Source organism: Ornithodoros turicata, chromosome 1, assembly GCF_037126465.1.
Source record: "Ornithodoros turicata isolate Travis chromosome 1, ASM3712646v1, whole genome shotgun sequence".
In the NCBI taxonomy this organism is placed as follows: Eukaryota; Metazoa; Arthropoda; class Arachnida; order Ixodida; family Argasidae; genus Ornithodoros; species Ornithodoros turicata.
Genome location: NC_088201.1, coordinates 81,329,868 through 81,342,205, shown reverse-complemented (window position 1 = coordinate 81,342,205; position 12,338 = coordinate 81,329,868). Strand labels below are relative to the sequence as shown.

General features: G+C 46.9%; 1 protein-coding gene across 1 annotated transcript in view; it reads left to right on the top strand.

Annotated features, from left to right (window-relative positions):
* The window catches only part of LOC135401539 (solute carrier family 22 member 3-like), a 67,766-nt gene that overhangs the window by 19,386 nt on the left and 36,042 nt on the right, over positions 1 to 12,338 (top strand). The window lies entirely within an intron of this gene.

Sequence of the window (12,338 nt, the reverse complement as noted above, 5' to 3'; positions counted from 1 at the left end):
TGCCTCGAGAAAGTAGAAGTTGGCTGAATTCCTTCTATTCCGTTTACGTACTGCGTTTGCGGTTAGCGGGGCTTTGTTGCCATGGCGATGATTCGCCGCAAGCACAAGCGCAACCCTAAACGCAGCTATATGAACCAACCTTTAGGATTACAATCGCTGGGATACATATTCGAACAAAAAGTCACGGTACCCTTCGGTGCACTGCCAAACGCGTACGAAATGCGACAGCATTGCGGAACGGGAAGAACGACGACTGCATTTCGGGTGCTCAGGCCATTCGTTGCTCAGTCCATCAACGTTAACCGTGAATCAAGAGACACCGCTTCTGTCTACTGCATATGTGTGTGTGTCATCATGCGAGACGCGCTCTGCAGACACTGAGCGAGCGCGAACGCCGCAACGTTGCTTCTTCTCAGCAGAAGCGGCACAATTGTACGATGCTTTCGTCGTTAAAGGGGCTATCGAACCCGGAAACGTGTGTATGAGACCAATTCAGTAATGTTCGGCACAACTTCAGTCTACTTGGCTAAGTTTCTCTTCCAAAAACAGCCAGCATAATAAATAAACAAGTTTCAAAGATTCGCAATCCCTCAGCAGCTAAGGAAGCCCCAGCGATAGTAACATCCTGATGACTTAAGCCAGGCAAACGAATGAGAGCGCAGCGCAAGCGATTGTGTGCGAGCCATCTGCTTCGGGTTCGCACCGCAATACACTAAGTGGAAAGCCCTCGGTAAATACATATCAGTGATGGCAGTTGAAGAACAGTATGCGACTGAACGTGGTCATGCTTGTGTTGTGTTTATTGTTCTATGTTTAATTGTCTCACCCACTCGAACGTTACTCGGTCAATAACGTTCGCTTAGCAGTGAGAGCTCTGACTCGACCATACCATGTCGAACATGGTGTTACGCTCCTCGCTGTACGAACACGTCCGACGCTAACCCAGAAGTAACATTCCATAAGCCGAACACAGACTCTGTGCGACCTGCAAACGCCCTCCTGCACGCTTGCCGATCGCCAAAGGCCGGCCGCTCCCTGACTGCACTTGTCCATGCCAATGGCCGCTCTCTGTTTGGCTTTGTCCGAGTGACGTTTTCTCCGATTTCCAGAGAGGAAATTCCGGCATACTGTCAAAATCCGTCTTCCGCCCTTACCATACATCAAATTGCACATAACCTACTACACTAATCAGCGTCACACTTTCGGCGTTATTGCCGGTGAAGAACGAGGAGCTTCGGAATCGACCGGGACGGATGCGGCGTCACGACGTTTCCTCATTCCCCGATACGGTTTCCAACATTGGAGGATTTTTGACAGCGTGCGGAATAGAGGCTTTCGCGTGCTGCAGGTCACCTGCGCACGTCGTTATTTCGCAGGAGCTCATTTCTCCGTTATTTTCTCCGTGTGAGTCTCCTTGTCAAGTTCGTGTCCGCTGTCCCTTGTCCCGTCCTCAGACTCAAGGAAATGTTGTTCGCTTCATCTACACACCAGCTCGCTTGGCTTCTTCTATTTTGCTCTTCATTTTATTCGTTGCAGAACACGCCGCAGCCAAAACCAAAATCACGCCAGTGCTCCTTCAAAGATGACGGAGAGGGCTCAGAGCAGAGATATCACCAACAAAGTTCCACCAAACGGAGGGCTCGTTCGGCTTCTTCTTCAGGGCAGGTTTGGTGGAACTTGGTTGGTGATATCTCTGCTCTGAGCCCTCTCTCTTATCTTTGACATTGGTGTCAAACCCCCTCACGTACAAGGGTGAGGTCGCGTCGTGAGGGGACCACACTCCGCCTCAGGCTACAGCGAAACACACGACGCGGCTTCGACAAGGCTTCCAAAGAGTGTTAAAGAGTTAAAGAGTGCTATCTCATTTAAAAGGACGAGTACAACTCGTGATTCTGCTCTGCAACGGAACTTTAAATCTCGCTGGTCGGAAAAATTGCTTCCCTCTGCTGCCAGTCCGCGACGTCACGTCATTCGCCGAGTGGCCAAGCATGAGCATTCTTTTTGAATTCGATAGTATTCCGTAAACGCACTTTCGAAGCTTCGGTGTAGCCGTGTCGCGTCAGCTAGGTTGTAGCCTGAGGCTCACTCTCGCGAGGCGCCCTCTCCTCCCGCTGTCTGTAACGACGAGGGTCCCGTACTCCGCGCCGCCTCGGCTGAGAAGAAGCGTCGCGTCGGGCGCGCCCGTACGTGCTTTGCAGTGCGCTAAAGATTACTGCGTGTTTTCATTTCTTTTCGCGGCTGTATTTGGCACCGCCCATCCCGCGTCTGAAGAAGAGCAGTAGACCCGTCGCCATCCTCCTTCCGAGCCAATAAATGTGCTCCGCTGATCAAATGTAGCAACACGCCGGGAGGAGCTGGGAGAAATCTCCACCCCAGTGTTGCCAGGTCTACTGAAATTTCAGTAGATCTACTGGACTTCGAATTGGTCTACTGAAATACTGGGAAAAGATCAAAACGCGCTTAAATCTACAGTTTTTTCGCCTGAAGGGTGATTTTACATAGCGAACTCCAATTCACGTTTGCTGACACTGTCGGGTTGCATCGTAGTCCGCGTACGAGCGAGAAAATCACGTCGTTTTGACATAGTGAGGGGTCTGCGCGTTATGTGGCATCTGCAAGCGGTCACCTTCAAAAAAGCTAGCAGCTGCCCAAGTAAAACAATTTATAGCAAATACACTGCAGAAGTATGCATATTCCGCAGGACACCCGGTAACGTAGCAAACATGAAGACGTTCCGACGAGCTTATGTTTCCGTCGTTAGGAAGTTTCGTTGTAAACCTCCTCTGCTAGCCACATTCGAGCGCGTGCGTGCAACGGATATTTTCTTAGGTGAACCCAGTGGCGTAGCCAGACCTCCAAAGTATGGGGGGCTCGATACGAAAACTCGCCCCCCTCCACTGATCCTGGGTGCAACAGCACACACATACTTGTGCACACTGCAAAATGCAGATGAAAAAAAAAAAAAAGGAACGCAAATAATTGATTTGGACGTCCACAATACGATTACATGTATAGGCCGTCATGAAGTGTTGTACATAGCGGCGGTACTAGTAGCGCCGCTACCGTATTCGGTACTTTTTTCACTAGCGAAGTAGCGATCGCGCTACATTTTAAATTGGTAACGGAAAAAGTATTTCCGCTAGAAATACGGGTAGATGCGGACTCTTTCTCCGCTACCCCTTTCATAATATGGAAGACGTGGAACACAGAGAGAAAAAGTGAGATAACGAAGAAGCAGAATTTCTTCTTGTTATTCCTTTTGGTTACTTCTTAATCACGCAAACTAGTGTGACAATCTTCCTCAATTTCACTACCTTCCATATGCTAAGGGCAATTGAATAGTTAGAAAACGTACAGAATAACCCAGATTATATTCCTAACTTTTTAGCTCACATTGGCCAAACACAAACAGGTATGTATAACGTACTGCAAAATATTGGCTACGAAGCTAGTTTCCGTCATACAATCAGTTGCAGAAGTAGTGTGACCGTGAAGGATGAAAGTCACTGAAAAGGTTAGCCAGCTGTAGGGATCGAACCCACATCTTCTGGATTACCGGTCCAGGGCTCTAGTGTGACCGTGTTGATAGCACATTTAAAACTGTGTTTTGCAGCTTCACTGTTCGGAGCAGATAAACAGAACGTCATTTCTTTTGGAACAGGAATACGAAAATATACCTGAAACACAATGACATACCGCTATAGTCATTCATTACACTCGAAACGTATCGCCAACTTTGGTCTAAGGTGTTGCGCCCCAGGTGAAGCGTTTCTAGCGAGATAATGCGGTCTAGTTATTTTCTCACATTCCATACGTTACACTGTGGGTATATGAGCCGCACAAAATGAATAAGTAATGTTATTGGGGAGTCTGTGTACGCCAACATGCTTATTAATGCTCTCTGCACATAACTTGATGGCGCTAAATAGGCGATTACCCTTCCAAGCAATTGATTGCTGACAGCGTTTGACATGTTCAAGGAAAAGCTACATGATCTTTTTTCTCTCTCTCTAAAAGTTTCTTTACGGAGCTAATCTCAGACGGGTAGACCCTTCCTGAGGAACTCATGCTCCCGGAAAAAGCGCCTTAAACGCAGATCTTCGTATAGTCGAACGCTTTGTAATAGAAGCCAGGGAAACTGAGTGTAGGCAACAATATTAACGCCCAGTTTCACCAACGCCGATTAATATTTGAACCGAGATCATCGGCCCTGTGCTTAACTGTGCTTAACTGTGCTTCACTAAAGAGAGTTATTGTCACTGAAGCAGTCCTCATGTCACCAACTAACGTTTGTAAAAAGGACTTGAGTGTTAACTTGAAGTTTTAGCAACCCTTGATATCGGTTTAAAATTAACCAGCGTTGGTGAAACCGGGCCTAAGTCGTAATTTCTGTGATACCTAAGTTTTGGTGCAGTATGCCAACAGCACTATGTTTGACCCTGCCGAGGGCAAACAATATGCCATTATTTGATCTTTTCACTTCCTTGTAGTCACTTATTGAGGGCTCGACCAGTGCTCGTTTATGATGGCAGTTGCGCCACTTGATCACAGGGAAAACTGATGAATCCGTCGACAGGAAGCAGACGGAAGAGGTTGGGATCCGCGGATAGCAATGACAAAATACTGTCATTGCAGAAAAAACGCGTTGTGTTACAAACATTCTGACAGCAAAAATTAAATGCACACATGCGCTATGCGCAGTAAATTATGTCTTAAATGCGCATAATCTCAAGGTCACGATCAATGTGAAGTAATATATATTGGCTGTAAGTAGTGGTATACTTTATACTGAATGTGAGGCAACTTAAATAATGCACCCTCTTTAGAGACTTTTGACATACGTATGCCTATATACGGTAAGGTGTTGCATAGAGAAGGGTAGAATAGTGGATAAGTAGCCGCATAGTATTTACGTTACTTTTATTTGGTAACGGTAGCGGTATCGCGTTACTTTTTCAAATTTGTAGCGACGCTAGTATTGCGCTACTTCTCTGTGGGGTAGCAGGTAGCGGTACAACACTGAGGTGGTGTCACGAGATTGGAAGTATTCTGAAAAGCTCATACCTTGAAAACCATTCAAGACTGCTGCTTAGATAGACGCCATGAACTGCAAGAACTTTCGCGATCGTCACACTGCCCCCCCCCCCTCATATATTATGTTCTCCTCGGATTTGCACGATCTGCATGGGTGGGTCCGTGGCAGGTAGGGGGGCTTGAGCCCCCCCTAGCCGCCCCATGGCTACGCCACTGGGTGAACCTCATGAAAACGAAAGAGCTCTCCCCAGCAACTATCACTGGACTGCTGCACACGAAGCGACTGATAAGAGACAAGGGCTGCTATAACTTCACTGTGACTTAGTAGAAACTGAATATGTATCAGCGAGACTATGTGATCGAGTGACGGTGTGCAAGCACGTTTTTACACCAAACGTGTACACCAAATAACAAGTATATTTTACTTATGCTATCGCCTATATATCGTGATAGTTCATGTTTATTTATCATATGGCCCACTAGTCAGGTAGCCGTGGAGTGTTTCGCCCTTGTTTTTAGTACATCTACTGAATTCTACTGAAATTTCTGATGCCGACCTCCTGGATTTTCGCCTAAGTGACCTGGCAACACTGCTCCACGCTTTCCAAAAGAAATACTTGGCGTGGCGGTTCCTGAAGGTGGTATGTTCTTACCACGCGGTAAAAAGATGCACTTTGTATTGTATTTATTAATGGGAATGCTTCATGTGCCGCTTGATGGTGCATTACATGGGAGTGTCAGAACAACGCAGTGCATATAATGCGAACAAGTGTACGTCCGGTCAATGCAAAGGAAAATGGCAAGGTCCTCCCTAAATTCATCAAACTCTGCCATGGCGAATGGCAGCTGTGGACGATCATTCGATTCATTGAGAGTTTGTGGAGAAAATGAGTAGAGGACTGCGCTATAAAAAACGCTGAATTTTATGGTGATGGGAACTTTAAGTACAGGGGAAACGTAAGAGGCCGGCAAAGATGCAATGCGATTTCAAGGACTGATTAGGAAGATATTTATCAAACTATATTCCTACATCGAAGGCCATTACACCCACACTCGACAACACTTCTCCCGTTAGTCAGATCACGGCATCACATTAACACCAACAAAAGCGGAACCACATCCTTATACTTCTTGGCCGACAAGAAATCACCTGACGGAATTACGCCGCTTCCTTCCATGGTGAAGTTTCCCCGACCTACTGCTTAAACAAGATCCGCCAGTCCTTGCGCGGGCATCCTGCGTCCTCTTGAGAATTATCTCTCATCCAAGACGAACGCCCCCCAACCACTCACCTCGACAACCGAGGCCACCGGTGCGTTCTTGAGGAGTAAAGAAGCCTTGGCGAATGCTACTCTTCTGGCCCATCCCCAACCAGATACACCAATCTGCATAATGGTAGACGCGTCTGCCATCGCTGTAGGAGCTGTGCTCGAGCAGCGGCTGTCCGACGACTCGGAAGATTTCAAGCCGATCGGGTTGTTCTCCCGAAAGTTACGTTGGGCGAATATTCGTTAAAGTACATTCGGCCACGAGCTCCATGCCATCTACCTCACTGTCAAGCACTTCGGACGCTTCATAAAGGGACGTCAGTTTACTATCTGCACCGATCTTGAGTCGCTTGTTTATGGATTGCTGTCCTCAGGAGCGAACTATGGTGCCAGGGGAACAAGCTATCTTGTTTTCGTCTCGGAGTTCTCGACCTGCATGCGTCACATCCAAGGTCTTCTCAACCCTGTTGCAGACGCTCTCATCCGAGACCAGCAGGAACCAGACATGTAGGACCAGAGATGTCAATCTCTGGTCCTATCTCAATTCCTGCTACCACCACATCACTAGACTCATCGTTGCGCAGCAGCTACACGATGAAGAGTTTTGGCCAATTCGCTCGACTACATCAAGCCTGCAACTTCAACATGTCACCCTTAATGGAGCTCATCCCAAGATGTGCTGAGACATGTCATGTGGCACCCATAGGTGGGCATTTTGGTGAAACATCACTCGCCCTCACCCTCACGACCCTCACAAGCGCAAGCCCTCACTCGCCCTCACCCTCACCGCCCTCACGAGCACATGCCCTCGCTCGCCCTCGCCATCAAGGCCCTGACAAGCGCATGCCCTCACTCGCCCTCACCATCACGACCCTCACAAACGCAAGCCCTCACTCATGAGGGTCATGAGGTCTCCTGTGAGTGCACTCATGAGGTCTGACAGGCCCCAGGTCTGTGTGAGTGAAGTCATCCGTGAGGCCTGAGGGGTGTGATGTCAGTATGAGTGCATTCAGAAATGAGGTCAAATGACGCATGCGACACGTGCGCAAATTATGAAGGCACTAACACGTGAGGACGCGAAGCCTGTTGACGGCGCTCAAGCCATGAGGCCTATGGTGAGTGCACACACCGATACTGTTTAACACTCAAGCAGTTGCAAAACCGTATGAAGGCTCGTATATGACTGATAGCAGTGAAACACATTATAATGAATTTTTACTTTTCTTATGGGGGGGGGGGGGTGGACAGGGTATCTATTTCTTGGTAACGAAAAAACTAGAAGGAAAGGTCGGCAGGGACCACTTTGTTGTGTTTGCGGCGCAGCCATCTGAAAGGTGTACATACAGGCATGATGCAGTTTAAAGGGCTGGTGTGTACGTTTTTAGCAGTTTCCTCTATGTCGCACTGGGAACACAGCGAAGCGTCCTGAGCTGACTGATTACTTGGTGATATGGCTCCTGCGACACAACTACCGGCAGGGTGCACTTTAAAGGGCTGGGGTGCATACTTTTAGCAATTCCCTCTATGTCGCGATGGGAACACAGTGAAGCGTCCTGAGCTGACTGATTACTTGGTGATATGGTTTCAGCGACACACCTACTGGCAGGGTGCACTTTAGAGGGCTAGTGTGTACGTTTTTAGCAATTTCCTTTATGTCGCACTGGGAACACAGCGAAGCGTCCTGAGCTGATTGATTACTTGGTGATATGGTTCCTGCGACACAACTACCGGCAGGGTGCACTTTAAAGGGCTGGGGTGCATACTTTTAGCAATTCCCTCTATGTCGCGATGGGAACACAGTGAAGCGTCCTGAGCTGACTGATTACTTGGTGATATGGTTTCAGCGACACACCTACTGGCAGGGTGCACTTTAGAGGGCTAGTGTGTACGTTTTTAGCAATTTCCTTTATGTCGCACTGGGAACACAGCGAAGCGTCCTGAGCTGACTGATTACTTGGTGATATGGTTCCTGCGACACAACTACCGGCAGGGTGCACTTTAAAGGGCTGGGGTGCATACTTTTAGCAATTCCCTCTATGTCGCGATGGGAACACAGTGAAGCGTCCTGAGCTGACTGATTACTTGGTGATATGGTTTCAGCGACACACCTACTGGCAGGGTGCACTTTAGAGGGCTAGTGTGTACGTTTTTAGCAATTTCCTTTATGTCGCACTGGGAACACAGCGAAGCGTCCTGAGCTGATTGATTACTTGGTGATATGGTTCCAGCGACACAACTACCGACAGGCTGCACTTTAAAGGGCTGGTGTGCACACTTTTAGCAATTTCGTCTATGTCGCGATGGGAACACAGCGAAGCGTCCTGAGCTGACTAATTACTTGGTGATATGGTGCCAGCGGTACAACTACCTACAGGGTGCACATTAAAAGGCTGGTGTGCAGGGTTTTGGCAATTTCGTCGACATTGCGCTGGGAACACAGCGAAGCGTCCTAAGCTGACTAATTACTTGGTGATATTGCCAGCGGTACAACTACCGGCAGGCTGCACTTTAAAGGGACTGTCGCATCCGGAACCGTGGTTACGAATCCAATACCAATGTGTTCGGTACACTACCACGAGCTATTTGCCAAATTTTCTCCTTCCAAAACGGACCGGGTGATGAGGAATCGAATTTAAAAGATCCGGTTTCGTTTTGATCCTCGAAAGCGCCAGCGCCAACAACATCGCGTGACGCAAGGTCGAATCTGGCTAATCGGCTGTGAAGGACGCTGTCGTCTGCCGCCAAGTCTGGGGCTGCTTTGTTTTTTTTGCGGCACGTCGCCCGTATTCACATGTGACACTTTCTAGTGACTCGGATACTATCGCTACGCTTGCATCCTTCGCGTGGGATGTCGTTTGGAAACCGACGCAGCGTTCCCGACTCCAGGAAAACATCCTTCGAAAACCTCGATGTTTTATTTCGCACGCCAAGGATACAGCTACAGCCCGACCACAGACGAAGCGAAAGTTGGAAGCAGCTACATCACTGGCGGGTATCCAGATGAAGCAAGGAGTGTTCATGCTGTCCGTGTATGCTCCTCGCATTTCACCGATAATGTGTACCTGGATGAGAACATCATGGAAGTGCAACTTGGATTGACACAAAAAAGGAACGAATTGAAACTTGACGCCGTTCCGACAGTGTTCCACGAACAAAGCGAGCCAGCAACTTCGACAGTAAGTCACAATGTCTATGTAGTTTTCCAATCGGGTCTGTCACTCTTGCGCGTGAGTAACTTAGCAGCAAAAGACGAAATCGGTACAACGTAAGGTATCCCCTAACCTATGATTAATAACTAGATAAATAAAATACAATAAACAAGTTCAAGTGATGTCATTCATATGAACGTGATTGACTTTTCTCGTTGTCGGACGCGTTATCATGAAACTTTCACTGTTACTGAACCTGTGACTTTTGTGGAATGTGGTAGACATGATTGGTTTTCATGTGTATTACAGCTGCATGCAGTTCGACAGGGTCAAGCGCAAGTGGTACGTATATGACTTAAATACATATAATGTGTTTACAATTTTTGGACACAGAACAATTCGCAAACTATGAACCCCGATCACTAAAAGGAAGAACTGACGCTGTTTGTGTGCTGGTGTTAGAAACAGGCACTATACAAACAGTACCTCTGTCCGTAACATAAGCGCCATAACCCACTTCCCAGTTACCTTTTATCTCTCTGTTTGTGAACTGTTTGTGCGCTGTAGGGCGGCGGTTTTTGCGGTTGTCGTAGCCAACTTGAGGTGCACTTTTGACGTTCTGTGTTATAGAAGGACCAGGTGCTGCTGATCAAGTCCCATCCATCCATGAAATGGCATCAAACAATGTACGTGTGTGCACGGCAATTTTGCTGAGAGACCTGGTTTTTACACTAATGTCTTTACGACGCCTCTCACAAATTAGGATCTTCCAGAACAGTGCTTTCTTCATCCAAGTTCAAGAAGTAAAGAGAATGACTTCATGGCTTCTACTGACATCTCACAGCTACATGCCAAGACAAAATAACTTGACAGCAGGAAATGAAAAGAAAAAAAAAAGGTCCGTTTCAGGTCCACCCAAATCTTTGTGCAGAGGCTGACAACAACAACGCTATTGTGAGATGATGAATGATGCTGATGCAACGTCGAGATTAAGCCCCTGTTTCCTTTTTTGCAATGCTATACATTACTGCTGGTTAAATGTAAAATGATGCACCTACCTCCAGACATTAAAGGGGCTACCAGAGATGTAGTGTCAATTCAACAGAAAACCTGCATGTTCTACGAGGCACTGTCACATAAGCATTGGCCAAATTTGCTGTCCTGTGAGCTTTGATAGGTTATGCCGTAGATAGTAAGAGGCCTCTTACTGTAAAAGGGAGGTGCATTAATCGAGTAGTGGGGTCTGAGGCATGAGGGCCATTTCAGAATGTACTAACCCTTCTAAAATTTTACACTTGGTTATGCCCAGAGATCGATCCAGATCCCCCCCAACACCCCGAGTTTTTTTCCTGTGTACCACTGTTATAATGAAACCGTCCAATTTACTGTCCAATCGTCCCGTTTTCATTGCAATTGAAGTACATACAAAACTGTTTATTTTATTTTTTATTTTTGTGAGTCCCCGCTTCAGATCCCAAGGGACATTGCCAGTGTGGTGCACGCTGATAACTGTCTGTGCATAGCAAATAATAAATATCTGTGCGTGAAGAGTTGGATGTGGACTTGTGCAATGGCTCTTGAATGGACAATACTCAGTCAACACAAAGATTTATTCACATTTGCGTAACTTATTGCCTGTCATTATAGTAATTATTATAATACATAGACAAGAGGTAATGCTCTGCCAAGGATCTCTGAAGTTACAGTCTTGAAAGCTGTTTTCAAGACAGTGGTGCTAAAAATTGGATCAATGGCAGGTATCAAAATTTGTTTTGCTGTATCAAGGCAGAACAATCTTCCGTGGGAATGACAAATTTTGGACATTCCCAGACAGATGTATCACTTACTATGATAATGAGGTGTAACTGTACCATTAGTGAGTTATGAAACGTTACCTGAAATTATTTGACGTGTTATATCCCTCACATGCTATAATACTGCCAACGATAAGAAGCATTACACTATCATTAAAAGTATAACTGTCACTTATGGCCAGGTAGTTTATTGCTCCTGCCTATTCCTTTGCACTTCTCGGGATTACTGTGGTAACACAGATTCTGTTTCACACTTCTCAATTGGAAACTACGCAAGTCTATTATGGTGTAGGTGTGAACAGGAAATGAGGCACACTAAAGATGATAGTCCTGATAGGACCAGGATGGAAAAACGTTGGCGAATCATGCGGACGACACACCCAGGTATCTGTCATCTGTTTTTCCGTCCAAGGAATCTCCAAACTCAGCTTGTAAACACACAATAAGCAGTGAACCTGACGTAGCTGTAAAAAGAAAGGACACTTTCCTAAACACGTAGCATAGTTAATTTCCTGACAATCATTCTAATTCTAACCCGGCCCTTGATTTGCACAGTTGGTTAGAGCCTTCGTAACTTTCATGGGGCATTCGTCGTGTGTGCAAACAACGACGACAACTACGAAAATAAGGATTGCTCGACGTACCTATCTATCGTGGGCACAGTAGGCGAAGACTGTGATCGTCGCTGCAATACTGCGGTAGATACACCACTAGAAGTTCTGGCCGATGACAGGGAGCTGGGAACAAAGTGTGATGCGTGCGTGTGGTGCGTGCCGTCATTGCACAACTCTACCACTTCACCAGCACTGCAGCATATAGGTACTCATCCAGTTCCTGAGGAACACAGACGCCACACAAACACTTGGATTGTTTCCTGCGTCGTAGTGTGAATGTCACGGGAGTAAGTATTGAGCACTCCGATCATGAACGTACCTAAAGCAGTGGTCCTGAGGCTCGTTCTGTTGCGCTAACGCAGCTGCGGCACGTACATCACCAGCGACTTGCAGAATAAGCGGATCCGTCGAATATGGGCCGTCATCAAACATGTATATTCGTCACGGGAGCTATTACTA